General features: G+C 46.7%; 2 non-coding genes across 2 annotated transcripts; both read right to left on the bottom strand.

Moving 5' to 3' along the window:
- Positions 1-1097: 1097 nt before the first annotated feature.
- Positions 1098-1180, bottom strand: TRNAL-AAG (transfer RNA leucine (anticodon AAG)). The gene has a single exon. It is a non-coding gene; the product is annotated as a tRNA-Leu (tRNA).
- Positions 1181-14179: 12999 nt separating this feature from the next.
- On the bottom strand, positions 14180-14262 carry TRNAL-UAG (transfer RNA leucine (anticodon UAG)). Its single transcript has one exon. It is a non-coding gene; the product is annotated as a tRNA-Leu (tRNA).
- Between the last annotated feature and the right edge of the window lie 3126 nt (positions 14263-17388).

A 17388-nucleotide genomic window follows, 5' to 3' on the forward strand; every position in this document is an offset into this window, starting at 1 on the left:
GGGATTCGAACCCACGCCTCCAAATGAGACTGTGGCCTAAACACAGCACCTTAGACCTCTCGGCCATTCTGACAGTATAGGCTTTTAAGAAATGAATAAAAGTTACTCAGAAACGTCTACCTCCATGCAAGCCTGAAATAATTTAAACCTTCAAACACAAGGTGCAACTTTATGCACAGGACAATAAACACAGAAGAACACATACGAAAGCACTTTATTTCACAGGTATACAGTTTTCATGCTTTTAGAACACCACATACCTCTCACCAGCTATTTAGGGTCCTGTATCCGACTCACAACATTTCCTTGCCTGCGACCTCTCTCTCTACACAAACAACTACAGCACAGGAAGTAGGAAGGCAATAGGTGGGGCAGTTTATGCAAATGTATGCTGCCAATGTGCCTTGCAGATTCATGCAGGATTTCTAGATCCTTGCTGGATACAAGAGAGAAGGACTTGTTCCAGATAAACTATCCCTAGCAGGGAAAGTCTGAGCACAGGCACTCTTTTGCTCTTTAGCCCCTGGCCTGGGACTCACCCTCACTTGCTGAGGCGTGAAATTCTGCATACCAACTTTGCACAGAAGGTATGTTTGTGGTTGTTTGGGGATGGGTGGGAGGTCAAGAGCAGGGAAAAGCAGGTCTCCTTCACTACTAGACTCCTCTTCTATGCCTCCCTGCCGTTCACTCACTCTGTCTTTGTTTCATTCTCTCCTTCCACAACACTCCTTTTCACTCACTCGCTCTATCACTTGTATTTTTGCCCTTGCTCTGCATTCTATAGTGGAAACATCTCTTGAATGAAGCATCTGAAGATGACGTGACATAAAATTTAAAACCTCCTTATTGGAAACCTAAAACATCACAAGACTTAATGTAACCCATTTCTTTCATAAAAAAGATTTTTAAAGTACCCCACAAAAGAAATATAAAACACCACGAGTGCTAGAAGAATATTACATTAACGTTAAGGATAGAATAGGGCAAATGCATTTGCAGTTGAAACTGAAGTTTGGTACTTATTCAGATATTATTTACATTGCCAATTTTTAGCTGAGATTCTAAAAGAACTGAGAGAGAAAATGGAATTCAAGTTTTGTCAGAAGTGGGATTTGAACCCACGCCTCCAGGAGATTCTGCGGCCTTAACGCAGAGCCTTAGACCACTCGGCCATCCTGACCCCATGCTGCTTTTTCATCTAAAGGGTGAGAAAGATATTAGGAACCAAAAAATGCACAGAGCTTAGGCCAATAGTGGCTAGAGCAAGAAAAAAACTCACTGCACTCTTCCAAGAAGACAATCCTATAAGCCACTGCGAGGGAAATGATCATATTTCTCAAGAAAAAAAGTAGAGTAAACACAGGACTGTCAGAAGTGGGATTTGAACCCACACCTTCAGAGGAGACTGCGACCTGAACGCAGCGCCTTAGACCACTCGGCCATCCTGACTTGCTTTCCCAGCATCTTCCAGAGGCCAGACAGCCATGCAGGTGAGGTACTGAAAAGGAATGCCCTCAATTTATTTATCCTATTATATGCACTTCCAACAGATCTTTGAACAATCTGTACAGAGCAGGACTTATGGAGAACTCTTTAGAACTTTGAGGCGAACAAAGAGAAAGTGCTATTCACCAGCCACTTGAACGGCTCAAAGCTGCTTTGAAATTGAGACAATAGCCACCTCTTGGCTGGCTAAAGCAATTTCAACAAGGGATCTCAAAGTCACAACATAGGGTGGAGTATGCAAATTTAAGCAGCCCCTGATCAAAGCCCTGAGGAAATTGCTGTAAGTGTGCTGGAGTCCAGTTGTCTACCAGATGAATGGCATTCTTCCAAATTTGCAGGGCCCGTCTGGCCAGGGCATACAAGAGCATGACTCTTCCAGATGACCTCTTACATGGGTCCTGATGTAGCGCTTAAAAGTTTGAAAATTGTAGGGGTGCGTTATATTTACTGTTAGTTGGCACCCGCATATAATCAAATGTGTACTCAGGTATTTTGTGTGCAATGTATTAAGAATTGTCTAACCTATGTCGATTTCAATAGAAGTGTTAGCTATGTACAAGCATCTTATGTATATATTGAAGCAATGCATAGAGCTTAGTCCTTTTGAACAATGTGATGTTAAAACGTGTAGATTAGAATTCGTGTCTGTAGACTGTTTAGTTTGACCACACATGAAAGAAAGACGTAAATGTCAATACTGTGATTTAAACCTGCTTGTGTAACCGAAGTAGTGGCCAGAATTCGCATATATCGTTGAGGCGAAAGGCCTGGTATTTTCTTATGTTAGCCAAGGGCAATAGGCCAAAAAGGATTTATTCCAGTAGAGGTTTTAGGCTGTAGTAAATTGCAAGTTAAAAGATGTGAAGTATGTCTGCCTTGCATGATCTCACCCCAGGTGCAAGGACAGTTGCTCGTTAGTAGAGAAGCTCTTTGTTCACAAATTGACTTATGTAGTAAAAGCCAGACATGGGAGTGCATTGGAATGTGCCAATCGTAACTCCTAGTGTGGATGGCGTCTGGGACTCAAGGCCAAGCGATGGACGATGGAACTGGACAGCGCTCTGTGGAAATTTACTGAAAGACGACCCCGCAGAAGAGGAGGCGCAAAGGGCGTGTTCTGGGATTTGGGGTTCTGTATTAGGGAAAGCGCCCCGAGGGTGGAGGCAGATCAGAGCAGCCCAGGGCAGAGGAAGGCTAGGCGAAGAGATAGAGGGGGCAACTTAGAACAAGCTCTCTAAGTGATGACTTCTTAGGAAGTTTCACTCTGACACCTTTTTACTCGACGAGGGTCTCAAGGGATTGCTAAGTAGGGATGTCATCTAGTGCAGAGTAGGGACAGAGATGGTATGGTTCAGTGTCCCTAGTATCGACATTTGCTTGGTGGTTTTCTACCTCATGCTTTTAGAGATTGTGCTTTTAGTTATTTTTAGCCGTATGCGGATTCTTCGTAGGGTAGCATTTGTGTTAGTGCCTATGTACTTGTTGTGCCTCGTATTGAGGACTTTGTATCTTCAAATCTTTATGCTGATAATAAAAACTAGAGAGCCAAGAGATTAAGTCTCGAGTCCTTGATTATGGCAAATTGTGGACAGTAATTTTGATAATTGTGTTTTCCCTCCACGCTATTGGGCAAGTAAAAAGTTCCATACGACCAGAGTGGGTTCTAGTAGATAATTGCGAGATACTAAAATGGGCCGGAGCAGTTGGTAGCAGAGGATGGTTTCTTTCCGATAGCGAGGGAAGATTAGATAAGGATAAGTGATCCTCGAGGCCCAAAAGACGATAAGTGATGCTGAATCATCAGATGGCGAGCAGCAGACGGCAGCAGATGAGCATCGACGGCGAGTAGCAGCACGACCGAAAGCAGCAGTTCCAGGAGTGAGTATGAAAATGAGATGTTGTAGATTGCGGTGTTGATTTGTTGTGTGATGTCTTGCGGAGTTGATGTGTATGTCGTGTTATTGTGAGATCAGGCTGTGAGCGCGCGCAGCCCGGGAATTGTGGTGTAGAAGACACCTGAGATAGATTTTGTTGACCACCCAAAGGAGATCGTGAGGTACCATCGATCACCTGGACCGAGATAGGGGGAGTGAACGTGTGTGTGTATGGCAACTTAACGCTGGTCGTGGGTTGTTGTGTGCGGATCGGAGTGTTAGTAACCGATCAGTGGCGATCTGTCTGGCCGGACGGGGGCAGACGGGCGCCAAGCGAGGTCAACAAGGTCGAGAGACTGTGGACGAACAGTCAGAGGCTGTGGACGGACAGCCAGGGAAGTAACTTAATCGGTTATTTCAGTGTATGAATGGAACGAGAGCAAGCGTGAAACGTGTTTGGAGAAGGGAACTGCTGCGAACGGAGGAAGGTGACGTCAGAGGGTGTCGCGCTGTGATAGGCCGGTTGGTGTGAGTCGCGCTGTTATTGGAGGATTTGAGAACAAGAAGTAAATAGAGCGCGAGAGCGAATTCGCTCATCATGAAGTGTCTTAGGGCTTTGCGAGAGTTGTGTAGAGGCGATAAGCATGTGGTTGTTCGTGGGGGAGAAGAAGCCCCTCCCGAGGATACCCCAGCACATTACATGGCAAAGAATGTGGGGTTACATACTATAGTTTGGATTGAGAATTGGCACAAGATTACACAAGGTGAAGGGGAATTAGCTTTCCCGAGGTATGGCTCATTTAGACTAGCAGTGCTGTACCAACTGAAGACGGTGATGGGGTCCTTAAGACCCTTGCCAAGACCGGCGCAGTTCGAAGCATTACATGCGTGGATTAGAGCAGCACATGATAAGGAAAAGGGAAGAAGTCAGGAGAGGATGAGGAAGTCGATTAGGGCATTTCAGGATGCCAAGTGGGACGCAGCGGAGAAAAGATGGAGAGTGCAGACAATTGAGGAAGAGAAATTGTATCCCGTGCTGATAGACTCGACGGGGATAAGGCATGTGAAGGCACAGGAAGAGGAGAGTGACTCCGATGATGGGGTATTGCAAAGACTGTTAGACGAGAGACCACCTCCTTATAATCCAGACGAAGTGGATGATAGGTGGGGTGAGATGGGAGAAACTAGAAGGGTAACGATCCAACCTGAGACCCGAGTAGAAGGGTTGGTTTCGTTTGAAACAGCGAGTTCACAGGGTCAGTCTGAGGCTAGTGGGAGGATTGAAAGAGAGATGAGGTTACCGGATGCATTGAGGGTACCGGTCACCATTGGACCGATTGTGTCGATATACAGTCCGGAATCAGAGGAAAGAGAGAGGTCAGAACGAGTGGCAGAAAGGACGAGGAGAGAAAGCGGGGAAAGTGGGTTGGAAGGGGCAACGGCCCGACCTCCAAGCCCTGTACAATGGAGTACACCATTGGCAGCAGTGTCAGACACATCGAGGGGAGAGGAAGACCAGAGATCGGAGAGACCGAGGACTCTGATGGAGTCAAGGTCAGATTTAAGGTCATGGGTACCGCCAAAGAGGCAAATGAGCTGGAATATGGGCCAAGCGGGGAAAGCTCCAGATGGCTTTAAGAGTTGTTCTGCTCCCATAGAGACACCAGAAGAGAGGAGAGAGAAAGAACCAGAATGCGAATATGATGAGGGACGTGGAGCAAGTTGTCAGGTGTTGAAAGGAGCCTTGAAGGCAGGGATGATAGACATAGTAAGGCTCAAGGCAGAGGTAGATGAAATTATATATGGAAGTCTACCTCTTGAGAGGATAGTATCTTACAATCCAGATGAGCTGTTTTTCGTGGCGAAAGATGTGACGCGGAAAGCACGAATGGCACACGAGAAATTGAGGGGATTGGCGAAGGAATATGATGTGGATTTATCCAAGACTAGGGTGTTGCAAGGAAGTCATAGGATGCATTATACTGAGCGGGAGCTAGAGGAGAAGAGGGTTGTTGGACTGAGGTCACATACTAGAGAACTGGTTTTAGCCATGCGGCCGTGGTTGACGCTTGATAAGTGGGAAGAGAAATGGTCAAAGAAAAAGACCTCAAGGGGAGCGGAAGGAGGAACTCCGGCAGAGGGATTGCTACTAGCAAAGACCTTTCCCCTTAGGGAAGTGGCGAATGGAGGATATGTGCATGTACCATGGAGCAGGGGGGATTTGGCATCATTTACGAATGATTTTCCCAGGCTCAGGGAGAAGCCTGCAGAGTGGTACAAGCAGGTTGAGCGTTTTGTCAAAATATCGAAGGTGTTGTGGATAGACTTAAATACCTTATTCGATATTGTGGTTCCAGGAGATCTGTGGAACGCATGTAAAATTGCTGTTGATTGGCCGGACTATGAGCCTGATAGGAACCTGATTACAAATGGTCCGTCGCCAGTAGTGATGAGGCTGTATGAGAAAGTAATTACCTGGTTGAAATCGAAGGTTTCACCCCAAGATATTGATTGGGTGAAAATAGACAGGACGGTGCAGGAGCCAAAGGAGACAGTACATGAGTTTTATGAGAGACTTTTGAAAGCTTTTAAGCAGTACAGTGGCCTGGACGAGCTGGAAACGAAGGACATGGGGCAGTTTGTGTCTAAGTTCGTGCTGGGTTTGAAGCCCGAGGTCAGTCTCATGATACAGCAGCATTTGATCTGTTGGCAGAATAAGCCCGTAGATGAAATCTTGCGGTACGCTAGGTACTGCACGGATGAGATTGAGTCAAAGCACAAGAAGATGAAGGATAACCTATTGCTCATTCAGATGCAAGCTGCTCAGGGACCGCCGAATGGGGGTCCAGTGGTGCGGAGACAGGGAAATTATCAGACAGGGAATCAGAATGTGCAGGGTCAGGGAAGGCCGAGGCCCGTGGACCCTAGAACAGGCATAGATGTAGCGATCCTGAAAAAGACGACTGCTTGTCACCAGTGTCACCAGGTGGGACACTGGAGGCGCGAGTGCCCCTTGAACCCCTATAATCAGCCGCAGATGGAGGGAGGAATGGGTCAGGTCCCTGGGGCGGAACAGGTACAGACGGTGACTGTACCGAGAATGATGCAAGGGGGGACCGGCATCTCGCAAGTGCAGGTTCCCCAGCCACCCAGAATACAGAACATACAGCAGGGAGCTCGGACTTATTTGCAGATGCCCATGTTCGAAGTAGGAGAGGAGAGGGATGCAGATTTGCTGGCCCAGTTAAGTTTAGGCCAGGATGATGATTGCCTACTTAGAGCCATTTTAGAGGTAGATCAGAGAGGACCTTTTGTGGAAGCGGAACTCGATGGACACCCTACTACTTTTTTGGTAGATACGGGGGCTACCAGGTCAACGATAAGATCAGCAGTAGTTCCGGGGGTAGCCCTTTCTGGAGAAAGCATACAAGTGGTTGGAGTAGCGAACAAAAGGCTAGTTAGCCCTTTGACAGAACCGATTCCAGTTAGGATAGGAAACTTTAGGGATCGACATCAGTTCGTGGTGTGCGATTCTAGTCCTGTTTGTTTGTTGGGGAGAGACTTATTGTGCAAGCTCAATTGCACAATTTACTGTACCCCGAAAGGAGTAGAGGTGCAGACAAGAGATGAGGATGCGACCTTTAAGGTTGCAAATCAGCGGGTGTGTGTGGAAGTGTACCCGGCTTTGACAGGGGAGGAGCTTCCACAGGATTTGAGGGAAACAGTATCGGCTGACGTGTGGGACCTAAGTGGAGAGGAGATTGGCTTAGTCAGGGGAGTGGAACCAGTGAAGATACAGGTTAAGCCAAATGCGGAATTTCCGAGAACACCTCAGTATAAATTATCCCCTGAAACGATTGCTGGCATCAAACCTGTGATCGAGTCTATGATTAGGCAGGGAATACTGGTGGAGATCATGGGTAGTCCATGTAACTCGCCCATTATGGGACTGCAGAAACCAAGTGGAAAGTTCAGAATAGTACAAGACCTGCGAAAAATAAACGACATAGTTGGTCCATGTTGTCCAGTGGTACCGAATCCATCTGTGATACTGTTTCAGATCCCATGTGAAGCTGGATGGTTCACGGTGATTGACTTGTGTCAAGCATTTTTTTCGATTCCCCTACACGAAGAGAGCAGATTTCTTTTTGCATTTAGGCTAGAGAATCGTATATTAACGTGGTGTCGTATCCCACAGGGGTATACGGAGAGCCCATCGATTTTCAATCAACTCTTGAAGAAAAACCTAGAGAGTCTTGTGTTGCCACAAAACTCCGTTTTGGTGCAATACATTGACGACCTGCTTGTTGCGTCAGAAACAGAAGACGCTTGCAGGACTGATACAATTGCGTTGCTGAATTTCCTGGGAGAGAATGGTCACAAGGTGTCTCCAAGCAAGTTGCAATACTGTTTACCTGAGGTGCAGTATTTGGGGCACAGAATTGAGAAGGGTAAAAGGAAGGTGTCTCCAGATCGCATTGATGCGATTTTGAGAATGCCGGTTCCCTCGACGCAGAGGGAAGTTAGAATGTTTTTGGGAATGGTGGGCTATTGCCGCCAGTGGATCCCAAACTTTTCCTTTGAAGCGAAGCCTTTACAGCGGCTGACGCGAAAGGATGTAAGTGATCCGGTACCATGGGATGACGACTGTTTGAAATCATTTCTGAGGCTGAGAGAAGCCTTATGTAGCGCTCCTGCGTTGGGAATGCCGGATTACAACAAGGCATTTGCATTGTTCTGCTGTGAAAGAGAAGGTTGCGCATTAGCAGTGTTAACTCAGAATCATGGAGGTGTCCGTAGACCAGTTGCCTATTTCTCAGCTACTTTAGATCCGGTAGCTTCTGCGTTGCCCGGATGTCTCAGATCCGTTGCGGCAACAGGTGTCAGCATCGAGAGATGTGAGAGCATTGTGATGGGTCATCCTCTGACTGTACATGTGCCACATTCTGTTGAGTTGTTGATGACTAGGACTAAAACACAGCACCTCACGAATAATAGGCTGACTCGTTATGAGCAAGTTATCCTTGCAGCCGATAATGTGATATTGAAGAGGTGTGCTGTTTTAAATCCTGCCACATTGTTACCTGTTCCCAAAATAGATGATAATGAAGATTGTGAGGACCATGATTGTCTCGATGTGACTGAACTATGCACCAAACCGAGACCAGACATTGTTGATGAACCGCTCCCAGTGTCAGATGAGATTTTCTTTGTGGACGGTTCATGTTTAAGAGATGGTGTTGGTCGACTGAGAGCAGCGTTTGCTGTATGTACCATCACGGGGGTGGTTGAAGCCGCTTGTTTAGAAGGAGTACACTCCGCGCAGGTGGCTGAGCTCATTGCTCTGACTCGTGCCTGTTTGGCAGCGGAAAAGATCCGTGTAACTATTTACACGGACAGCCAGTATGGGTTTGGTGTGGTTCATGACTTCGGACAGCTATGGTCCCAGAGAGGGTTCATGACGTCTTCAGGTTCTCCCATAAGAAATGGTGATCATGTACGGAAATTGCTAAAAGCATTGCAAGGTCCTGATGAAATTGCTGTTGTTAAATGTGCTGCACACACAAAGGGAAATGATTTTGTTTCATTGGGTAACAACTATGCTGATGAGGTAGCCCGATTTTGTGCAGAGCAGGGATGCAATTTCACGGAGACCCACATTGAGGAAACTGGGGAGGAAGTGGCGTATGGTCAGATGTTAGCAATGGCAGACTCATGGGAGGAACTGAAACAGCTTCAGGAAGGGGTCTCGGATCAGGAACGAGACAGCTGGATACGAGCTGGATGTGAGAAGGGAGATGTGGATATATGGGTTTCGAATGATGGACGAGCAGTGTTGCCGGAAAGTTTGTTGAATCCCATGGCGAGGTTGATACATGTTGCTGTACATCTTGGTAGGGATGCAATGATGAGAGTGTTTCGTCAGACTTGGTATAACCCGAAGTTTCGGGCAGTGGCTGAAACCGTGTGTCAGAGGTGTGTCACCTGCCAACAGATGAATGTAGGGAAGAGAACTGCTGTGACGTTGAGTCACATAGGGAGGTCAGGTGGACCTTTCAATAGGATGCAGCTCGATTTTGTTGAAATGCCGAAGTGTAATGGGTTGAGGTACATATTAGTGATAGTATGTGTCTTTTCCAGGTGGGTGGAGGCATACCCTACACGCAGATGTGACACACTCACAGTAGCAAAACTATTATTGAGGGAACTCATTCCAAGGTACGGGTTCCCGACGTCCTTTGAATCGGACAGAGGAACTCATTTCCACAGCGAAGTCATGAAGTTGCTTTGTGCAGCTTTGAATATAGATCAGAAGTTACACTGTAGCTATAGACCGGAAGCTTCAGGGATAGTGGAGCAGGTGAATGGAACTCTGAAGGCTCGGATGGCGAAAGTGTGTTCGTCCACGTCTCTGAAATGGCCTGACGCATTACCCTTGGTCCTTATGAGCCTTCGAAGTGTGCCAGATAGAAGGACTGGGTTGTCACCCCATGAAATCCTCATGGGAAGAGCGATGCGTTTGCCTGCCATACCTGCTACTGCTTTGATAAATATCACTGATGATATGATCCTGGACTATTGTAAAGGCCTTGCTGACGTGGTCCGTTCTGTGTCTCAGCAGGTGCAGACAGCAACGGTTCCAGCTGCGAGTGACCGGTGCCACGACTTGGACCCAGGCGATTGGGTCCTAGTCCGCAAGCACGTGAGGAAGAGTTGTTTGGATGCTAGGTGGCGCGGCCCCTTTCAGGTGATCCTTGTCACGAACACAGCCGTCAAGTGTGGAGGTTTACCGAATTGGGTGCACGCTTCTCATACCCGTAGAGTTCCAGCACCCTTGGAAGATACAGCCCCTCTCGAGAACAAAGATCCCAGAGAGCCGATAGAAACACCTGAGAGGGCCAGTCAAGCTGTAAGGGTTGCTGAAGCAGCTGATGGTGCACTGAATCGAGCTGAGGGAGAACGTGAAACAAGTACAGACCCAGAAACAGGCGAAGGAGCAAGAGGTGCAGTGGGCAGTACGGAATCAAGTTCTGCCGAGGAGGAGGAAGCTAGTGCACAGGGTATCGAAGGGAAGACCGAAGGTGCCACCGAAGCAGAAAGGGTTTGGCCCGCAAGACAGAATCGGGTAAACCTAAGGTCGGTACCGGACACAGATCTTGCACCAGTTTCGGAGGAACCAGAAGAAGAATCAGGTGACGAGGAGCATCCTCAAGGTACTCTGAGAAGATCAAAGAGAACTAGGGTGCCAAGTCGGAAGTACGCCTCACCAGAGTGGGCATACCCAGTGACTGATGCCAGGGTTACCGAGCACGGGAAGATTGAGGTCGATGACATTGGTCAACAGTGTCCCGCTCCAGAGAGTGGAAGTGTTGCTGAAAGTTCCGGGATTGGAGATCGAAGGAATATTGACGATTCATATTCCGAGTCCGCCATTTCTGAGTGTCATTCGAGGTATGATCTTGGACAATTTAGAGTTCCCGACGTTCACAGCATTGCCAGATCCACAAGAACTGATTATCCTTAAGCTCGAAATATTGCAGGGAGTCCTGGAACTGTTGGGACCAGCGCTTATGTTAGATTGATTTGAGAAGGTTGCAAGCAGAAAAGAAGATAACCTAGACCCGAGCGGAAGAAGAACAAAATTAGGGATTTTTCCGTTATAGAACGAAGAAAAGTTAGGGAGGGTTGCCTAAGTTCACGAAAGAGACATTAATGAGAAAGAGACTTACCCTTTCAGAGACTGTATTGGACATTGAGCATATTCCGAAGATGGCAGATCCTGCAAACCCACATCGTAGGGCTAAATTGATAATAGGCACATTGATAGGAGTTGTGATAGTCACCATATTTGCAGTAGTGATAAGTTCATACATGGTGGCTCACAGGCAAGAGGGGAAGGTTCAGGGAGCACCCACACCTAATACCCCAGGGCAGAGAGGTGTCAGTATCAGAGAACAGGAAATATCGAAGTTGAGGGATGATCGCAGACTCCACATGGATTTGTCGAGGGGTGATTTTAAGCTTAATGCTTATGCAAAGTTGCTGTACGAGTATGTTGATGCGATGGATGTGAAGGATTGTTATGTGTGCATGCAGTTGCCTGCTTCAGTGGATGAGGGTATCAAGTACCATCATCTCCCATTGACATATGGGATTTCTTGTAGTTTATTGCTCAGTCTATTTTATGACAGGAGGCAGTTCGAGTATTTCTTTTCGAATTTTGATACGGTACTTCCTGAAGTTCCAGCAATTAAACATCTGAATAAGTATGATTATTATAAGAAAGAGGACAGGCTCCTGAAGTATTTTAGACCGACTGTGAAGTTGGATACGGCGCATGCTCACAGGAATAACCTGACATGTGCGTTGTCTGAGACGGAGAAGAAATTCATTGATCAAGTAGAAGACAGGTATAGGAAATTGACCCAGACACGAGACACCGGAGATAGCCCAGTAGATTGGACTGAGGAGGAGAGAGCTCATAAGTCTAAGGGAAGTTATGGACCAATAGCGTTAGATGAGGTACAGAGAGGGAATTTGTGTATTGGACGGCCGCAATCCGATACGGATAAGGTCGCAGTGGGACATAGCACCTGTTCTCAGACCTTCACTTTGGAAGCCTCTGTTAAGAACTTTATGCAAGGGGTGGTACAAGTAATTCCGACAGTGTATTATGTATGTGGAAAGAATGCGTATGTCAGACTGCCTGCAAATTGGTATGGCATATGCTATTTGGCTATCATATTCCCGAAGATTTATCACACAGAGGACTTGGAGTTGTTAGAGACGAAGCAACAGTCTAGAAGACGTAGGGCTACAAATGCAGGTGCAGTGATTGGGGATATATACGGAGCAATGATACCTAGTATGGGTGTGGTGTTGAATGATGTGAAGATCAGGAGGTTGGCGACTGTAGTTGACGAGTTGTCTATGAATACGGCGAGGTCCTTGTTGTTGGTGGCTGGAGAGATGTTGTCGATACGGAATATGGTTATGCAGAATCGCCTTGCTTTAGACGTGTTATTAGCCAAAGAAGGCGGGGTCTGCAAATTATTGAAGGTTCAGGAATGCTGCACATATATTCCAGACAACACGAAGGAGATAGGGAAGTACATAGATAACATCACGACTATTCACAAGGAGATTATGGATTTGACGGAGGAGTATGTGTGGGAGAAGATTGGGCAAGGATTTGGAAGAGTGGGAACGTGGTTTGCGAATTTGGGAAGAGGATTTCTTGGATCAGTGCTGAAGCCAATTATCATTGCTGTAGTTTGCGTGATTTGTTTGTGGGGATGCGTGAAAGCATGGAAGTGGTATCAAGGAGGCAAGGTTGAAAGAGCTCTTAGAGCAAATGAGAAAAGAATGGCGAAGTTTCAGGAGCAGCAATACGAGAGTCTTAAGAGAATGGAGGGAGTTCGACATGGCAAAGTTATGACTAGTGTGGTTTAAATCAGTTCTAAAGAAGAGAAATGTAATGGTGTGATGACGGATGTCATCAAAGGGGGGAACTGATGTAGCGCTTAAAAGTTTTGAAAATTGTAGGGGTGCGTTATATTTACTGTTAGTTGGCACCCGCATATAATCAAATGTGTACTCAGGTATTTTGTGTGCAATGTATTAAGAATTGTCTAACCTATGTCGATTTCAATAGAAGTGTTAGCTATGTACAAGCATCTTATGTATATATTGAAGCAATGCATAGAGCTTAGTCCTTTTGAACAATGTGATGTTAAAACGTGTAGATTAGAATTCGTGTCTGTAGACTGTCTAGTTTGACCACACATGAAAGAAAGACGTAAATGTCAATACTGTGATTTAAACCTGCTTGTGTAACCGAAGTAGTGGCCAGAATTCGCATATATCGTTGAGGCGAAAGGCCTGGTATTTTCTTATGTTAGCCAAGGGCAATAGGCCAAAAGGATTTATTCCAGTAGAGGTTTTAGGCTGTAGTAAATTGCAAGTTAAAAGATGTGAAGTATGTCTGCCTTGCATGATCTCACCCCAGGTGCAAGGACAGTTGCTCGTTAGTAGAGAAGCTCTTTGTTCACAAATTGACTTATGTAGTAAAAGCCAGACATGGGAGTGCATTGGAATGTGCCAATCGTAACTCCTAGTGCGGATGGCGTCTGGGACTCAAGGCCAAGCGATGGACGATGGAACTGGACAGCGCTCTGTGGAAATTTACTGAAAGACGACCCCGCAGAAGAGGAGGCGCAAAGGGCGTGTTCTGGGATTTGGGGTTCTGTATTAGGGAAAGCACCCCGAGGGTGGAGGCAGATCAGAGCAGCCCAGGGCAGAGCCGTATGCGGATTCTTCGTAGGGTAGCATTTGTGTTAGTGCCTATGTACTTGTGCCTCGTATTGAGGACTTTGTATCTTCAAATCTTTATGCTGATAATAAAAACTAGAGAGCCAAGAGATTAAGTCTCGAGTCCTTGATTATGGCAAATTGTGGACAGTAATTTTGATAATTGTGTTTTCCCTCCACGCTATTGGGCAAGTAAAAAGTTCCATACGACCAGAGTGGGTTCTAGTAGATAATTGCGAGATACTAAAATGGGCCGGAGCAGTTGGTAGCAGAGGATGGTTTCTTTCCGATAGCGAGGGGCCGGAGCAGTCCTATGCTCATTTGGTAAGGATTGCGCTTTGTCAGCAAGACGTTATAGAACCTAAATATATGAGAAACCCCATCTCTCTTGACAAGAGGAGAACGGAATAACGTGCCAAGTGAAGACCAACAGATGCAACTTCCATCAGATGTTAACCTGATAAAGGAGATTAAATCTCCAAAAGGCATGTCAGAAGTGGGATTCGAACCCACGCCTCCAAAGGAGACTGTGGCCTAAACACAGCACCTTAGACCTCTCGGCCATCCTGACAGTATAGGCTTTTAAGAAATGAATAAAAGTTACTCAGAAACGTCTACCTCCATGCAAGCCTGAAATAATTTAAACCTTCAAACACAAGGTGCAACTTTATGCACAGGACAATAAACACAGAAGAACACATACGAAAGCACTTTATTTCACAGGTATACAGTTTTCATGCTTTTAGAACACCACATACCTCTCACCAGCTATTTAGGGTCCTGTATCCGACTCACAACATTTCCTTGCCTGCGACCTCTCTCTCTACACAAACAACTACAGCACAGGAAGTAGGAAGGCAATAGGTGGGGCAGTTTATGCAAATTTATGCTGCCAATGTGCCTTGCAGATTCATGCAGGATTTCTAGATCCTTGCTGGATACAAGAGAGTAGGCCTTGTTCCAGATAAACTATCCCTAGCAGGGAAAGTCTGAGCACAGGCACTCTTTTGCTCTTTAGCCCCTGGCCTGGGACTCACCCTCACTTGCTGAGGCGTGAAATTCTGCATACCAACTTTGCACAGAAGGTATGTTTGTGGTTGTTTGGGGGATGGGTGGGAAGTCAAGAGCAGGGAAAAGCAGGTCTCCTTCACTACTAGTGAGGTTCCGTATGAGACGGGACGGCACTTTTTGAGTGGTGACGAATATGGATGAGTTTGGTATCTACGAACCGCAAATGACGAGTATAGTGGGTGTACGCAGTTTCGCTATGCAGCCACGTATGGTTTGTCTCATTTTTGGGTTTGTTCATCCGAACCCTCGGGTTCCATTTTAGATACAGCATCCATTTTGTTTCTTGCCCTCAGGTAGCCAGCGAACGGGCTTTTTGTCCGCTTCGTGACCCTGGGACTTTCAAGCTTGCACGAAGGACACGTGTTTCTTTGAGGTGACTTTTACGATGAGGGAAATGACACGAGTAAGGCAGATGGCCCCGCTCAAGGCTCATCTTGCCGCTCCGGTCTATTGTTTCAGCCACGGATACATTAGACACGAGGTCTTTGACCCTTCTATCGAATTTCCTTTATTGCCCCTGACACTTTTTTCTAACCTGTTGTGTATTCTTGTCCTTTCCTTGCATCTGTTTTTCGTCCTTCCTCTTAATGTGTTTATGGTTAGGATGGAATGTGTTTATTGCGGAGGGAATATGTTTTTACAGTTGGGAACCGGCAAGACTGTTGTAATTATGTTCCGGCCTCCTGAAACATGAACGTGACCCTTTTGAAGTTTATTGTGGGAACTGAGTTGTAACCTTTGTTCGCCATACTGTGCTATGGCAAAAACTTGTATAAAAGGAGCGATCCACTTCTACGAATTTGAAGCAGTCTCCGAGAACCTACACGTTGTGTACTTCTTGTGACCTCTGTATCCCTGCAGTAAATAAACGCTGATCTCTGACGTCGCTGGAAGTGTCCCGTGTCTCTGTGTTTGGTACGCCAGAACAGGTAACCCACGAAGGTTTCAGGTGTTGTTCCCTGGCACCGCTGGGTCTTAAGAATAACCCAGTCCTTCAGTTGGCGCCCAACGTGGGGCGACATCAACGGTACCGGTCCAAAGCCCGACGATCGTGAGGAACTTCGTGTGAAATCGCCGAGGGAAGGTGCACCCCGCTTCATCGATCCAGTTGTCGAAATAAGTGGCCCGACGTCTTTTCCCGCGAAGATCCCCGCCTCCTGACGGCTGCGACGGACCGATGCCCTGACTGTCGACCTGTTTTGGCGCCTGGCGTAGTCCTTTGTACGGCGAGACGCTCAACGGGCCTTCCTGGTGACGCCATTGTTCTCTCAGTTAAGTATTTGTGGGTCGCTCCCAGTGTTGCTTTGTTGTTTGCGTGGTTCCATAGCATTCGTGGTTCTTAGTTGTTGGGTTTTATTTGACGATTGCAATTGCCAAAAACCGAGGGTCTTGCATTTTTTTTGCGAGGACATCGTAATTCGATAGCCCTTGAAGTTTGTATACTCGGTTAGTGTGCACGATGCCTGGCCGTAGTACTTTGTTTGGGTTTCTCAAATGTTGCAGCATGGATTCCCGGCTGGAGGATTCATGTCCGATACCTCCGGTTGGAACTCCAATTTACGAGCTCTATAGTCGTCATGGCGTGGGTCCTATCGTATATAATGAATATTGGGTCCGCTACACTAAAAATGATGGCGTCCTTAGTTGGCCATCTCATGGTAGTTTCGAGACTACCGTTTTAGATGACTTGGAAGCTAAATTATTTAAAAAGAAAGCTAGGCCGGCCATGTTTGATTCCTTCCGGTTATGGCGGAAAGAGGCCAAGCAGAAAGAAATCAAACAGAATAAGAAAAATAAAAGAGAAGGTGTTATCACGGTGATGCGCAATGCAGAACAATATCAGTTAGACAAAGATGAGAAAGAGCAGGAAGTTAGTGCTCGGCTTCACCATATGGCAGTGGATAAATGTTATCCTGTGCTACCTTCTAATATTGATAAGACAGGAGAAGAAGCGATGGAGGATTCGCTCTTGTCTTATCTGATGAAATCGCCACCTCCCTATGCTCCCGATGTTATGGGTCCCGTTCGTCCACCTCTTCCTCAACCCGCTGTTTTGGCGGCTGCTGGTCAGCCCGCCGTTCCTCCCGTACTTCCGAATCCCCTTGGGCCACAGATCGTACATCCTCTTGTTTCGGCTTCTCTCCCTACTGCGCCTTTCCAAGTCCCTCCTCAGCCTGTCATTCCCGTTGTTCCTGCTGCTGCGTCTACTTCTACTGTTTCCACCCCTATTGTTGCTACGCCTGCATCTTCTTCCTCTTCTCCTTCTGTTCGTAGTCGTCTCTTGACTGCTGTTGCTTCTCTTTATTCTCCGCTTTTTCGGGCCGATACTTGGCTCGACTCTTTCAGATGTCGCTCAAAGACGCAGTCAGCTTCCTGATGGTAGAGAACGTGAATCGTTGGTGAAAACGGCACGTAGATGGATTCGTAACCCTGTTAAATACACCCCACGTGTAGTGTTTGAAACGTTTTCTCAGTTTAATGTGCCCACGCAACGATTTGTGTTCGAAGAATTGTGTAAGTCATTGAAAGAGGAGTGGGACGATGATATAGCTGATGGTATACCACCTGAGGTTTCCGAGCTACAGCTTCGGTTTGCCACGGGTGTAATCGTGGGTGACAAAGTTCG

Source organism: Triturus cristatus, chromosome 6, assembly GCF_964204655.1.
Source record: "Triturus cristatus chromosome 6, aTriCri1.1, whole genome shotgun sequence".
NCBI classification, from domain to species: Eukaryota; Metazoa; Chordata; class Amphibia; order Caudata; family Salamandridae; genus Triturus; species Triturus cristatus.